The 16,545-nt window shown below is 48.1% G+C and overlaps 1 protein-coding gene across 4 annotated transcripts in view; it reads right to left on the bottom strand.

The window, feature by feature from the left end:
• Positions 1-16,545, bottom strand: part of tspan9a (tetraspanin 9a) — a 159,470-nt gene that overhangs the window by 49,399 nt on the left and 93,526 nt on the right. The window lies entirely within an intron of this gene.

Raw genomic sequence — 16,545 nt, 5'->3', positions numbered from 1 at the left:
ATAAACCAGCAGTGGGAAGAGTCGCCCAGAGGTCAGGATAATAACAAGTGTAACAAATATCATGCCTTCCGAGCTAATCCAGTCCAGCCCCTCCTGCACTCCATCAGGACAAGGTCAGCTTGTGTCCAACGCACAATGTGGTGCACATCAGGGAGGAACACGGAGATATACAAAGCAGAGCGATGGCTCGGTAATAGATTTAGAGTGAGGAGGAGGAGGAGGAGGAGGAAGAGGAGGAGGAGGAGGCTGCTCTGTAAACACCTATTCACAACGTCTGCTTCTGTAGGTTTTCTTTCCTTCCTGTAAACACCTCTCCTGTGTGTGTGTCTGTGTGTGTGTGTGTGTTTGTGTGTGTCGCTCTCAGCTCTTTCCGTACACAGACAGCTCGTCATCCAGTGTGAGCCGCCTCCCCACAGCAGGTATCACTTCTGGCAACGTGTAATATTCCATTCAGACGTGGAGTAAATCCCGGGCTTCGTGCAGCTGGCCTGGTAAACAACATCTGACATTTTGCCATTTTGGCGGGATCTTCAATCACAGGGGGGGGGGGGGGGTGACGCGGAGGTTTGGGAGTTTTTTAATTAAGCGTTGTTTATATCAGGCTATAATCATTTTTAAAATTCAACTTACTGCAAAATCCTGCATGGGGAAATCAAACTGGGTTGTAAATGACTTTGTTTGATCGTAAAGCTCGAACAGGAACTTTTTTCAGCCTTGTTTCTCAGCAGGATTACACAAAAACTTCAGAACAGATTGCCACAAAACTCGGTGGAACTCGGGGATATGGGCCGTGCAAGCCCTTTTCTGGAGTCTCTGGACAAAGAGCACATCTCCTCTATCTCTGACACTTCTGAGATTTGGTCCTTCTTCGAAATGTTCCCAGATTTCCCAGGAGATGACAAAGAAAACCATGAATAATTATTGAACTGGTATCTATGAGTGCGATTTGGTGCAGCTTCACTGAATTTAAGGGGACTGCTGGGTTCTCGGTGGACGTATGCGCTCTAATGAGAATCGAGTTGGTTCATATTTTGGTCCACAAACCTCAGACAACAGTGGGGAAATGCACGTCACACACTACAAAGTGCACGTGAGGATGTTATCAAACATCTTATTTCGTCCGCCCGGTGTTTGAAAACCTTCAATTAGCAACAAAAATGCAATAAACAAAAAAAAATTGCGTGAAATTGATCAACAATGCAACTCGTTTATTGCTGTTGGAGGTGATTAATGTGGAAGTTAGTTGACACAAAAATCTGGGGATAGAAAATTTGCATTTAGATAGATGTTTCAGATGTTTTCTCTGAGGGAAGCTGTTGCCCTTCCTCAGTCAAAGACGAGCTTCAGGACAGAAAGAAAAATCCCTGTCTTCACTGAGCCTTCGTTTCATTACAGTGTGTGTGTGTGTGCAGTGCGAGTGTGTTTGTGATAGTCCACGTCCGTCTCCTTGTGAGAGCATGTGGAGCCCGCCGCTGAAAGTTTCACACCTTTATATTCAGGCAGCATGAAGGTCTGGAAAGAAACTTCTGAGGTACAGTCTGATGTCTCTGCCGCAGCGAGGAGACGCACAACAGAGCAATAACGCCGCACAAACAAACACACACCGGGGTAGGAGCTGCGCCGGCGAGGGGGCTGCTGAGCCAGTAAACTGCTGCGCTAATAAGGAGGAGGAAGGATTTCAACAAACACGACACAAGCCGCCGAGTGCAAGTAAACTGGCAAATATTGTTGCTGGGCTTAATCTATAAGTCGTGGAACAGAAGCTCCACTGAGCAGTCGAGAGGAGGAGCTAGAAGTTCAAGAGTGAAGCAGAAGTTCCCTGAGAGGAGAGCACGTCCTCCCATTCGCCAATTACCGCGGTCGGGGAAACAAAGAGATCCCATCTGAAGCCGCCGGCAGAAGTTAGTCGGGGGGGGGGTTCAGTCTAGACATAATGAAATTCTCCACCTAAACTTGTTTGTGCGACTGCCCCTGACTTCTCTCGCTCCTCGTTTGGAGTGTAATGGAACAGCCCGTGGTAGGAAGCTGTGGATTATATCAGAAAAAGATCCACCACCACTCCTGAGTGTGGGGCGTGTCGTCTCCGCAGCTGATAACCTGGGCTGCTGCACACACACACACACACACACACACACACACACATTCAAACTGTGTGAAAACACCACTTCATGCTCATACCCCAGCGACCTCCAGCTGAATTTGACGGATCAACAAACGAGTCTACTTTGAGCTGTGAAACCCGCAGCAGAGGTTAACCCCCCCGCCGAGAAGCTGTGCACGGAGGTGTTTAGCACAGATGTCATCGTGACATGACATGTTTTATCTGTAAAGTTCCTGAAATGGGATTTTTTGGCAAAATGCAAAAGGCAAACGAGAAAAAGAAAAGTCTTTTGAAAAGACGATGACAAGCTCCGGAATCTCGGGAGGAACACGGAGGAATTGAGCCAAACTGCTTTCCTTCAAGAATCAAAGCACATCACAGACATCCAGCCGCCTCTGCTGCAACAGGTGTCTCGCTCCTCCCCTCCCCGCGGCTCCCCGTCTTCCCGCCTCGGCACGCAAATAACTCCGGCTCCGAGAGTTGGCTTGTTTACCCACCAAGTGTCTCCAGATCACACGTGCATTTAAACAAGCGCTGAGCAGGGCGTCTCTTCAGGAGGCCACTTCGATGGATCCAGATACGGTGCTAAAGGTAGCGGCAGATAAACATTCTGCTCCATCTTAAGCCCCCCCCCCACCCCCGCGATTGCCAAAGAGACGGGGATGTCTTCAAGTGGTTTATCTGCCTGTCCACCTGTCCAACCTCGGTAAAGACATAAGAAGCTCCGGCCCAGTTAACTCGCTCCATGCCTCCCTGCTGTCACCTCGCGCTTCCATCTCCTGTCTGCTTTGTTCCCTAATTGTCCTCCATCCCCGGGAGTTTGGGGACCGGCAAAAAAGAAAAGAGTGACAAGTCTGCTTCACTCGGCGCCGCACCGAACAGGTGATGCTTGGAAAGAACCCGTCCCGTCGTCCTCGTGTCACCGCGGGACGGCTGCCAACAGATATCAGCCTCTATCTGGTTTTGACAGGGACAAATGAGGCGGAGGACGGAGCTGCAGCTGATCGGTGCCATCACGACTTATCGCTGTGTCCAGAGGCCATTTCAAAATGGAGGCCTGCTGATCGTGGCAGCTGCTTCTGTGGCAATATTTGTGCCTCGTGTGCAGATGAAATATTCAGGCGTTTACTTTTCCATTACATCTTTTAGAAAAAAGACATTTTCCTGAGAGCTTGTATTACCGGCTCAGACTCTCTGGTTGCTTCCCATTTGTCTGAGTTAATATCAGAAAACATGAGCGTTATTAGCACAGATGCTTTGGGAGACATTTGTTTCCTCTTGAGCTGCTTGAGTTACCTCGTGTGCACCCGGATGTGACTGGGTATCTGCTGTGAAGTGGCTCATGCCAGCTGCAGAACACAGGACTTGTCCACAGACATAACCACAGACATTGTTGTTTTGGAATATTTCAATCACGAGAACACACACTAGACCAGAGTTTCACAGAACTTTTCAGTCGCTAACCCCCTAAAATAACCAGGTCACAGGATCATGACCCCCATGATTTAAACATATTTTGATTTGAGCTAGTTTTAGGGCGGTCCTGAGGATCATTAACATCTCAGGGGCCACATGGAGTCAGAAATCTGAAGGCTGATGATTATTTTCATGATTTTATTTGAATTTAAAAACTTAAAGCTTCTGGAGCAATTACGTATTAAACATGATATTAAGAATATTACTTGAAATTGTATTTAATAGCTGTAAATCAACTTCCGACCCTCCTCCTGTGTCTTGAGACCCTCTTTTAGTTTGGAAACCACTGCATTACAGTCTTGTGAGCTCCCAGCATAGAGGGTTGGACTGTGGTCAATACCAGCTGCTTGTCCCGGACACATTTAACAAGAAGCCATACTGTTGCCACAATTCCACAATTTCGTCCAGCTGTCCTACAGTCCACCTGGTACGGGAGACAAAAGTCTTATTCAAAAGTTCTGGTTTGAAACACACAGGTTGGTGACGCATCCAGATCCGCTCGCTCTCATTGGCTGTTACGGGTTTTCTGATCAGTCGCCCATCGCTGCTCAAATCCAGTCTTTGATATTAGGATTATCTCTGTTAACCCCTCACACAACAGGATCCTTTGGTCAGATGTGCCATATTTCCCTCTGGTTTGGGGCCAGCTTCAATGACTTTGAGATGATCAGCCAGTGTGCAGACCTCCGACCCTCTGCACGGACACTCCAGGGATTTCAACGATCAGTCACACTGATGGAGGGGACAGCACCGATCTCCAATCGGAGCAATTAAACGCTTTGCCTAACAAAGTCCGTTAACGTCCTTGTCAAAATAAAATGACGTCATCTTACCTTACCCTGACTCTCCTCACCTCACTTTAACTCGTCTGTTAGCGTTGACCTAATTTTTACAGTTCCATTTCCTCCGGCGTCCTCGCCAACTTTAATCACATCTTACTCGGAGCAGTCCCCGAAAGAATAGCTGCGTGTCAGCTTCTGCTAACGGGAAAGTCGACAGCGAATGAATTAGTCACAACCGCTAGAAATGAAAAGAGCAACTCCAAAGAGGTTAGTTCTTGAAAAACCCCATCTAGATGGCTTGTTGTAAAAAAATTCAAAACCCCGACAAGCGGTTTAATATTACACGGCAATATTTAAACAAGGCAAAAGTCGGACCGGTTTAAGACCATTTTCTAAAAAGAATCTCAAAAATGGACTCACACAGTTTATCCATGCTGTCAAAAGAAAACTAAAATCTATTCCCCTGTGTCTCTGAGCTGTGACCGCCTCCTGTCCTCCTGTGTCCATAAATAATAGGTCACATTACCGGTGAGGCCGAGACAAAGGTTTAAATTGTTTGAAAAAAAAAAACGCACCGGCCCGTGAAATGTCCCCATTTGAATCCATCCCACTTTTCCACCTGCCTCTCATCACACGCCTCCGCAGAGGGGGAAGCTATTGTTCGGCGGGCTGATCCGTCAATCACACGCTGTAAGGAACAAAGGGGAGATCAGCGATTCCAGCTGAGATACATTATCAGAGTGACTCTAACACTTGGCTAGATGCACAGTCGGCTGTGAGATCAGTGGGCGAGTGCCAGAGCAATTAGCCGGAGGAACTTCTGTTGTACGAACTACAAACGCAAGCATCTAAATGGACGTGGATATGAATATCCATGGGCTGCTCCTCCCTGACCTTGACTGCTTGCTTAGTGCACTGGAAGTCAACAGGATGCATAATGCACAAACACAGAAATGTTGACAGTGAGCTGCTCTGAGGTCTGCACCACACTCTACTCTACTGTAGCCTGGTGAATCTCCGTGGACACAACAGCAGCAAGCGTCCATGTTGCACTCTGAAATAATGAGGATCTGCACCGCTGCAGCTTGCACCCCCCCCTCCCCTTCCTCCCCTCCCTCCCTCGTCTCCCGCGTAACGCAGCGCCGACGGGAGAGTGAAACTGTTTCGAAAGCATATTGATGTTTTGTTTTTCTTTCTTGCCGGAGCTCGTCCCGGGCAAATAAATGTGTCTCCGAATGAGGTTATTCCTGTCTCTGGGATGACAGTGGAAACTGCTGATCACGGGGGAATCTTACGGGCGATAAAGCCCCCCCCCCACCACTGTTAATATGAGAAACAGCAAGATTCCAGAGTCGGTGTGCGTTCGGAGGCGATGTTGGATCAGCAGCTAAAGCCATTGTTACGCGGGGACAGCGTGAGACGTGATTGCTTTTTGAGGAAGATGGTTCACCACACTGACGGCCACGGCCCACTTTTGACTCATCCGCCTTAAAATTCTGTTTATTTAGGCCTCACAAATGTAAAAGATGGGCTCAAGCCAATTTTTAAATCAAGCAAATAGCAGAGAAATCAGTGCATCTCTCCAACGGCCCAGAATAGAATTAAACAGAGACAATATCCCCCCCCCCCCTCCCTTACATCTCTTTTGCAAGCTAAGCACTCCGGTAAAAAAACGAACTGTAGCAGAGGGGAGGAGGCGAGGGGGGGGGGGCTGAAGATGGAGGAGGGCTTTGCAACCGAGGCGAACAGAGATGTGCTTTTATGTGCCAATTACTGAGCTCTCAACAGTATTGACAGACGGCGGCAAACAGACATGTCGACCTTCGCATGTAGGCGAGAGATGGAGGGCCGCTACTGTCCTCGTCTTCATCATGCGGATACTTCGTCATCCACGTCATCTGATTTTCGCAACTCAATTAGTCCCGTGTCCTGGTCATGAGATATGAAATCATGTTTGTTGTTTGGTTTTTTCATTCTCGTGCTCTGGAAAAAAACTGGTTTTCAACCTCCTGCATGGAGATGATTTAAAAAACAAGGCCTCAGTCTGTGTAGGATCACTGCAGAGACTGGTGGCTGTACATGCGTCTCACACACAGACATATAGGGGATCATCGGATGAATATATGCAGGAGGTCCGTTAATTCCAATATGATTGACTAATTACGCTCAAGAAGCTCGGAGCAGCTTCACAGATTTGTTTTAAACTCACGCGTTTTGAGATGAATAATGCAGAGGAGGAACCTAAACGCGGCTGTATGTGCGGCTGCTAATCAGGCCTGGGAGTTCAGAGCTGTCGGGGGGGGGGGGGGGAGCAACTTGTTTATTTTGTCAGTTTAATTCCACTGTCAGTCTGCCGCTCTCTGGGTACACCTGCCTTCACTTTTCATCTAATTCTCGAGCGGATGATGAAAAAAAACTTGCAAAAAGATGAATTATTTAAAGACCCATGGTTTCCAGGAGGGAAACCAGTTAGGCTCCTGTTCTGGATGCTACATCGGTTCGGACAGCCACATCTATTCAGCCCAAAATAATTGAAGTTGATCGAAGGCAGCTCATTTAAAAAATCAACACAGCCTCGCTCTTGAGATGAGTTTGAGTCAAAATAGACATCGACTCTGCTTCACTGTAAAATAAAGCCAAAGCGGAAGTGCCAGCAAACTGTATTATCTCAAATGACCAGCAGAGGGCGACTCCACAGGTTGCTACAAGATTCAGTTTCTATTGAATTCCAAGAAAAATGTTTACTTAACAGAGTTTATGATATAAATTACTAGTTTCAACCCTTCTTTAATAAAACACGATGCTCATTTGGTAAATTATGGTTTGATTTACAGTCAAATAGACGATAAAGCTCGGTGAACATTGTGGCGTGACTTTGTGATTGACAGCTAGCAGCGTCCAATGAGTTCGGGCTACAGGTGTAGTTAGTTGTGCGGCGTTTTCGAGCTCTCAGTCACGCTCAATTCCCTCTTCTCAAAATATATAGTAACTTCTGGGTCAAAATTCGAGGCTTTGAAATGAGTGAAGACGGAGGCACAGAGTTCAGATGCAGCCTGAACTCACCCAGCGGAGTTTGCCCGTGTTGTCAGGGGCACAACTCATCCGTAAAGGTCAGTGCAACAAAGCTTCTTGTTTATGAAAGATCCAGAGCGGCGCCGCTCTTTTAATCAGGCGCGAGCTCATACGTGACAAAGACGCGTAATTAACGGTGTGCAGCAAATTATGGGCTAATAAGCAACAATTCATCAATGGCTGACGTGCCACCTAACTGAAAAACAAGTGGGGTGACAAGTCGGGGGGGGGGGGGGGGGGGGGGGGGTTGGGATCCACTCTTTTCTTCACTCATCCGTTTTTTCAGGCTTAAATATTTCAGGAACTGTTTCCAGCCGGTAAGCGGCATTGATTTCTGCCCTGGTTCCTCCTGAAATTGACCAAATGTTTTCTCAAGTTTGCCCCCAGGAGGAGAAACAAATGGGACATGATGGGGACGGCAGGGAAAGAGAGAGAGAGAGAGAGAGAGAGAGAGAGAGAGAGAGATAGGGGGAGAGTAGCATCTGACAGTGAGGGTGACTCACCTCTTGGGGGGCTGTCATCAAACATCAATGTGTTCACCTCTCCCCCCCCACCTCTCTTTCTGCCTTCATGCCTCACTTCCTCCCACCCTCTGGTAAAGGGACAGTGTTGTCTGGTCTCGGCCAGTCTGTCCTCTCAGAGGGGGACTGGGGGGGGGAGATACAAATCTGGCCAAACCCGTCTGTCCCAGTTCCCTCTGCACAGCCGCAGGAACCAGCGTGAGCCCGGTTGACGAGCTGTCATGTCGGTGATCCACACTGATGACACTCCCGCTCTGGAGTAGGTGAAATCTCTACAAAATGGCCGGGGGCGTTAATGGGCTGACCCCGGACACGCTGTCCTCTCCCTCGCTGATACTATCAGAGGATAAAGTACAGTGATGGGGATTTGTGAGTGCACACACACACACACATATATACACACAAACACACACATGCAGGATAAAAAGGTGCATGTTAATAGATACACCGGCTCGCTGCGGATGAATGAGATCATTCACTGAGGGCGACGGTGACCCCATGATCGACTTCTCTGATTGGTCTCCTCTCTTTGCACCTCGCTCTGCCCACAGCGAGCGCCGCGCCTCTGTATTCCACTGCCATCCCAAGTCGCCCATTACTGAAGCCTGGGTGGCTTAATAAGAGAAATGGAGACATCTGTGCAGAGATAATGATGACTGACAAAAACCACAAACCACACAATGTGAGTGTGGGTGTGTGTGTGTGTGTGTGTGTGTGTGTGGAGGAGGCTCGACAGATTTCTCACTTATTTGACCTTTAATTAGGAATCAGATACACTAGCAAATGGATAAAACTAACTTAGAAACATATTTTCCATATTTCTTCTATAAAATTCATCAACAGTGGCTTATGCATTGAATTAGATTTAATTAGATGAGGTCATGCACATGAGCTGAAGGTAAACTCGCTCGTGGCTGTTTTTCTGTTTGTGCCGCATCAATTAAAAAACAGCTGATGTTTCTACAAAGGATGAATTCATAACCTGAACGTGAACGTGAACGTGACCCTTCGTCATTTCAGGCGATGACTTGACAACTTCTACGATCGTGCTCTCGCATTTCCAGCACGAGATAAAACTGTCAGGTCGTCTCTAAAAGGTAAGATGTGAGACATCCCCCCCCGCTCCCCCGATTGAATACCAAAGAGATGGAAGGAGGCTGGTTTCCTATGCTTCCGTTTTATATAAGACTTTGCATGCTGCAGGCAACCAGACTGCCTCAGACTTCAGATTTCAGGATCGCATAAAAACCCTGATACCTCCTGGAAGAGGGCAGATACACAAGGCGAATGCTCTTTCAGCATTCAGCGCTCTTTCATGTCTGCGAACACGGCTTGGTAATTGCAAATTGGTGTACAAAATAAACAAGCACAACCGTTGCTGTGTGATAAGACTCTGGCAAAGTCAAGGGGACAGTTTAAAACTGCAATAAGGGAGAGAGACTTAATCTGCAGGCAGGAAGAATGGCAATAATCCCTATTAGGTGAACACAGCCTGTCAGCCAGACAGATATGTTGCCACTGTGTAGCGGTGGAGGATGCATCTCCCTCTTCAGGGAGAATCTCAGAGCCGGTGGTGAGCGCACACCTCACGCACATCAAATAAGACTGGAGCTCAAATTGGATCCGACATAACGAGAGCACTGCAACAACCTGCTCTGATGAAGATCTGGGTTTCGCTTGTGGAATGAAAAAAAAAAAAAAAAAAACACAAGACAGGCATCCATTTCAAATCACAACAAACAGTCTAACTCACCGGCTGATGGCGGGAATTGCACATTATGTCGCATACATGACTTGAAATTGGCCCCATTAAAAAAAACACCAATAAAAGCAGGTCAGGCACTTGCAGACGATCATGTACACGGAGGATGTAATAATGCATTTCCATCTAGAAAAACTGCGATGCGTTAGATTTTACGACTGGGTTGCAGCACGGCAGTAATTCTGCTAAATAAATCAATATACGCTCCGATGTTCAGGGCATAAATCGGTCTCTCATTTTGTCGCGGCTAACAACGAGGACGAGTGTGTGCTTGTTGCCCCGCTGGAGACGGGTCCCGGGCTTATTACCATGCAGCCGGTGTATTCTCCGGTTCCTGACCCAGATTGGAGAAGAAACGGCACATTTAAAAAACACACAGTCAAAGTCAGTCTGATATACAGGGATTTCAAATGTGTCGTTTGCACGGGCGGTGGGGGGGTCGGCGAAGGTTTTTTTTCCGAGAGTGGAAGATAGAGGAGGGGATGTGGGTTGTTTTGGGTCGGGTCATGATGGGAAAAGAACCCCCCCACACACACACACACACACACACATCAGGCCCAATTGAGTCAATGGAAGGAGCAGCCCTGGGGGAAATACTGTAGGTCTTAGAGGGAGAGAGAGAGAGAGAGAGAGAGTCATTGATGCATCCTCTGCCCACTGCTGATAACCTCTGGAGCTGCTCCCTGCACCACATTGGATTGTCTTGGACTGCGGTTCGATTAGACATCTATAGTATCTCTCCAAGCAAACTGTTTATCCAAGAGGACCTGTCAGTTTGCAGAGATACTGTAAAGTACATCCTGCAGGCCGGCTCTTACAAGCTGTGTTTGATATTACTGATTTATCCCATCGAGCTAATCAAACATGAGCTGGAACAATTTTTTGTTTGCACTCAGAACACCAAGAATATGATATTCTCTAAGCCGCCGGAGCAGAGCTGGAGGAGGAAGCATTGATTGCACCGTAATTTGCCTTTAGGTGTCAGAGAATATGCTGAGTAGTTGGAACTGGCATCCTAGATCCTAGCCCCCCCCCCCCCCCTCCATCTACATTAATTCACTGTTTAGGGGAAGATTAGCATTGATTGGTCTTCCTGAGGTGAAAATAGAGGGTGAGAATAGATAGTTTAGAATCACTACTACAGCACAAGAACATAAAACAATAGCCCTTTTTACATCTGCAAGGCTGCTACATTGAAAGCTCTGACTAGTTCTGCTCCACCGACATTAAATAAATCATCCTGTCCGACAACAAAGTGCAATATTTCTCTGCACATCTTACAAAAGGCCGACAAAGCAGTGGGAGAGAGCGATGCACATTCAGAGAGATATTTGTCAAAACACTGCAAACGGCTCTTTACAAGTTTGAGCCGGGGCCAGGGCGGTTGAGTGGCGCTCGGCTGGGACCACAGGCTCCACTGTCACAAACAGGATATGTGGAATGTTTTAAAAAGCAGCAGAAAAACGTCGCGATAACTGCAGCGGTCTTCCAAACGCAGACATCTCCACAGCGCCGCAGTTCGCTTGATGACACCCATCACTCTGCACCGCATTCAGTTATGACACGTGAAATCGTCTTCAGCTGCACAGACAACCCCCCCCCCCCACCCAGGCCCCCCGCAATAGTCTCTGAAGTGCTGATCTGTTTCCAAACACATGAAAGAACAAACGAGACATTTTGATCAACGACCCCAAAAAACATGATTCCTCAACCACACTGGAGTTGAGCGATATCAGCACATTTATTGACCACAGCACGCCGCCTGCTGCCACTAGTTGGCAAATCATCTTTACAAAGGATCTGCTTATGTATGCAGAACCAATGACACTCGTCTCTTTTCCCCTCGTTCACCCATCCTCTCTATACTCTGAACTCCCCGGGCCTATATTTAGAAAAAGCGAGCTCGCTGGAGTTTTAATCGCTGGAGCAGAGACGTGAAGCTGAGTCTCGGGGCCGAGGCACCGCTGAGTGTTTACCGGAGAAGATTTGCCGAATAGCATGATGATGACAAAATATATTATATGTTTTCTCATTTCCCTCTCAGGAGACCATAAGTCATGAGAGAAGTGCACATCTCGGGAGACCGGGACACTAGAGTGTGGAGCTCTGTGCAATATGCTTACATACGTATATATATGTATAACGTGTGGTAATAAAAGATAAACTCTATCGTTTATTTTCACCAGCCGAGTCTTTGAAACACATCTCAGACGTTGCAGGAGATGATTTACTGGTTTTCCCACCGTGTGGATTGACGGAGATAAGACGTGTTTCACACTCGAGCAACAGGTAATGACGCATCCTTATCTGGACACGAGAGGAAATGACCTCGGTAGGTTTGTGAGACGTTTGTCACATCACACAGCCATACTGGTGTGTAGTGTGAATGGAACCTATCACACACCGAGGTCTTCTCTCATCTTTGATGTACTGATTTCCTGTAGCTACACGCTCTTTCATTTGTTCCCAAGGTGGCTGTCTTCACGTGTCAGATTCAACACGCAGCCGGCACTGTGGCATCGGGGGAGAAACTGTACCTGCTGCGCCTTCACCTTTTGCAGAGCGCACTTCAAATCTTCTCCTCTGAATTCCCCAGAGGAGTTCGTACTGTACGAGTGGCATTAACTTCAGGATACTATGGTTATTTTGCGAGGGAGGTTATTTAATCTTTGTCTTCGCGAGTTATTAACTCTGCAAACTGAAACGTTGCAGTTTCTCGTCTCCTCGTGTGTGTGTGTCGTAATCAGCCTTTGACTAAACCAACAAACAAAAGCAACGACTCATCAAGTCTGAGGCCCCGTGCAATTCAAAGGGAGGTGAGTGATGGGGTGGGAGGCGTAATCCCCCCCCCCCCCCCGCCAGCAGGAGCACCACCTACCAACCGCAAAAATAAATAAAAAAAAACTGCACCTTTATTTCTGACGCTCTATTACCTCGACCCCCTAGAGTGAAACATGGCAACTCTGTATTCCAGTAGATCTGCAACATGAGCTAATGAGCTCAGCGGCGCTGCACCACACGGCCGGGGAATCGAACCGGCCGAGGAGTGGCGTGTAAATTACGGCGATCTCCCGAGAGGAAGCGCCCCGGACAAAGCTTGGACACACGGAGACAGTTCACCAGGCGGGTCGGTCCAATCTGAATCAAGGCCCGGCGCTCTGCAGGGGATGCTAATTACAAAGGCTCCGAATGATTCAGATGCGTATAGATATAATGATTTTCTTCATGTTAATGTTGGAGAAGAATAACGAGAGCAGCTCTCGGAGAAGACGCTGGTGCATTGGATTAAATGTATAATGTGTAAATGTTTCTGTAGATACGGATGATTCTGAAACACGTATATACCAGGACTGGTTGTATTGATTGGCTGAGGTGAACCCCGAAAGGCCCTGGTATTGATTCAACGTCTTATATGCCATCATAGCTGGAGCTGTGAGATTGAGACCAGCTCTCGATGATGGTGCGTTTTGCCACTTCAAACTCAAAGCCGGATTCAAGAGCCCGCCCCTCACGGTGGATCGACTGAATTATATGCATGTGACGACTCGGCATGCCTCAGCTTGTTTCATCATCTCGCCGAGCGCCACTCGACCCTCATCTGTCCCCCCCCCCAAACCTTGTTTCACCTGGCAGTGACTGATGGAGTTCAGCTGTGCCTCTTGTGTTAGAGAAAGAAAAGAAAAGTTTGTTGTAATGCACATTGAGCCATAAATAATGAGTGAACTTTTCATGTGCCGATCCGGAGAATGAGAAACAGGCAAATTGCTCTGGCACCTTTGATTGAAATCCCCCGGGGGGGGAAGGGGACAGCCTGTGTGAAATGCTTTATGGTGTTTCATTCAACCAGACACAGACGTTCACCTTCACACACACAGGCTGACACAGACACACACACACACACACACCTCACAATTTCAGTGATTCAATCAATAGGAAAACTAATCTTCTGTTGCTTTGGACCAAATCGTTCATAAGTCCTGCAGCGATCCCCGACGTGAGCACCAGGTTTCAGAAGAGGTCTGAACACATTTGAGGTTTTTCTCTCCTCCAACAGAAGAAGTGGCTTTGATTCCACCAGCCCTGTTGTACTCGTAGGAAAAAACCACTGAGACGACACTTTTCTTTTAAATAAGAAAATGAAATGAGGCTTTTTGATGTGGTTTGATAATGGCACAGCTGGGAATGCTCCGGCACAACATATCTATTACGGCGAAAACAAGCTTGCGTGTGATGTTGCTTCGATTTTTTTTTTTTACTATTCCAAAAGGTGCCCCGGTCTCACTGGACAAGATAAATACGAGCAGCGCTGGACAGTAGATTGAATGTTGAAGGGGAGCGATGAACAGAGGAGGCTGCGGGTGGAGGATCCACTGCAGAGTGAGAGGCTGAAATCCCAGGAACACCATCACTGATACGCTCACATGAAGGGCTGACACCGAGGGGGCTTAACATCAATCACCCTACCCGGCCGCTCGAACAGTCCCTGGATGTTTGTGTGTGTGTGAGCAGAACACAACAGATCCCCCCCGCCCACCCACCTTCACTATAAAAACCACACACTTCCCTAACTCCGTCATAGCACAAAAGGCAAATTTGCTTTTTGACGATTGTCGGCCGAAGGAGCCGCGCTCTCAATCCTCAGCAGCGCCACCCAACACTGCTCTAATCTTCCCACAACTCCCCCTGTGGCTCCGATTTGTTCTAATCCCTCATAAGAAAGAGGAGCCAGATGGTCATGAACAACTGCTGGGGGGGGGGGGGTTGAGGATGAGCGCATGTATGGAGATGCCTTGAGTGCCTGCCGCTGTTTACCTTGAGCCTCAAGTTACCACTGTAAGCCATGGGAAGCGCAGGGTGTGTGGGTGGTGAGTGCGCTAACCGAGGATGGCCGCTACGTGTGTGTATGTGCAGCATGTTTGCAGCGACAGAAAGAAGAGACGCCGGCTGCACCTGGTGCCCCCCCACCCCCCCCCCCCCCCCCCCGGTCCAGGGATGAGATGTCAGACCTTCAGAGGCGAACCTCCCAACCAGCTGCGGTAACCTTGTGATTCCTGGAGCATCAGAGGCGAGCACTGCAATCCCAGGGGTGTCAAGATACAACATGCCTCTAACCTTACCTATGCCTGTCCCGCTCAGACACACTGTCCCCGACCCCTCGCCCGAACAGCGGAGCCTACATTCCCCCGAGCCCTCACCTTCAAACCACGTGCCCTGCAGAGCCACGATCCAGCCGGCCTGGTCAAGCAGATGCCAGAGAGCCTGGAGCTGTCACATTCTGATGGACTGGGACCCAGCAGCCACATGCTGCATCATACCCCCCCCCCCCCCCCCTTACATCAAGTCGCTCTATTCCCACAGGATGCTGATTAAACTGTTATTAATTTGATCTGCTGCTGGAAGGGAAACAGGAGAGGGGAAAATGTGCGGGTAAGGAGGGAATGTGCATGGTGGGTGTTCATTAAGGGAACATTACCAGAGTCAAAAATTAATTATTGCACAGCAGGAAATGCGCCGCACTGGGAGAAGTCCACAGCCACTTAGGGTCTCGACAAGTCCTCACCAAAGGGAGAGCCGTGGCTCTCTCAGGGATTGCTGCATTACACGCCTGTGGAGGCCGTGGGGCTTGACTCCACATGAAGCGGGGGGGCCACCAGCCTTGAAATCCAAAGCCTCTTTTCACCTCCTTATTAGTGGTGTGCAGCAGCCGGTTATTAGTGGCAGGGTTTTTGCCACTGAAAAGGGTTAAACACAAATTGAGCCTGAAAAGAAACTGGGAAGTAAAAGCCTCGACTTAAATCCTCTGTGACCGGCCCTCAAGAAGAAGAAGCAGATCATAATGACCTTGTGACCTCTTCTAGAGGTGGATCCTCAGCAGTGCACTGACACGGCTTCTTATCTATTAAATGAGCCAAGCCGGCAAGAGCTGGCTCACATGTAAGTTGAATTATTAGAGATATAATATTATGCGGACTGTTCGGCTTCTTGTGCTATAAAAAAAAACATATTTCAGAGGTTAAGCCAAATTTCGAGCGCTTATTTGAACTCCACATTTACTGAGTGGGTTCTAAAGCGCTGCTCACATGGAGGTAAGTCAGCGCCTGCATTAATGAATCCAACATCATCTCCCAGTTTCTGACCCTTTCATTCCCTTAAAACAAACACATGAAGGAGGAGGCACACAGAGGAGCCCCTGAGCCATTTCTGTTTCTCTGCCAATCACCCTGGCTGCTGCCTCTGTGGCCTGAATAATGATATGAGGGTGACATGGAGATTTTGCCCTCAGACACCAGAGACCCTTCCCTGCTGCAGGCCTGTCCGTTTTCAGACATGGCGGAGAGCCATCGAGACAGATCTCACTTTGTGTGGTGCATGTGTACGTGTGTGCGTTTTAAAACGCTGGCCAGTTCACAGCTGGGCTCCGGCTAATGCTCACTCCGCTGCCTCCCGTGTGCCCCAGTTAGCAGGGCTCACAACCCAGCGACATGGTGGGCCGTGGTTGGTGGAGGCCCCCAGTGATGGGATGTTTTTACGCTTCAGGCTTCGCTGCATTCAAAACACAAAAGCCTTGGCCCCGTAACCCATAAGCCCTTTAATCTGTTCTGTAAACATATCAAGGGATGCCCACTTTGAAAACAAATGCCCATGCACGGGCAACAATCAGAGGCCAGGTTTCTTTGAGGGAATAAAACAGAGAACATTATCATATTCATCTCTCATTAAGGCAATAACCATCTTAATTACTCCCTGAAAATACAAACATTTCAACCATCAAATCCAGATTACAACAAGAGCGATTGATTCTTGACGATTAATAACATTTTCAATATCGCT

The sequence above is a fragment of the Platichthys flesus genome, chromosome 6 (genome assembly GCF_949316205.1).
Source record: "Platichthys flesus chromosome 6, fPlaFle2.1, whole genome shotgun sequence".
Classification (NCBI taxonomy): Eukaryota; Metazoa; Chordata; class Actinopteri; order Pleuronectiformes; family Pleuronectidae; genus Platichthys; species Platichthys flesus.
Note: the sequence above shows the minus strand (reverse complement) of the source record. Positions and strands in the feature narration are given on the sequence as shown.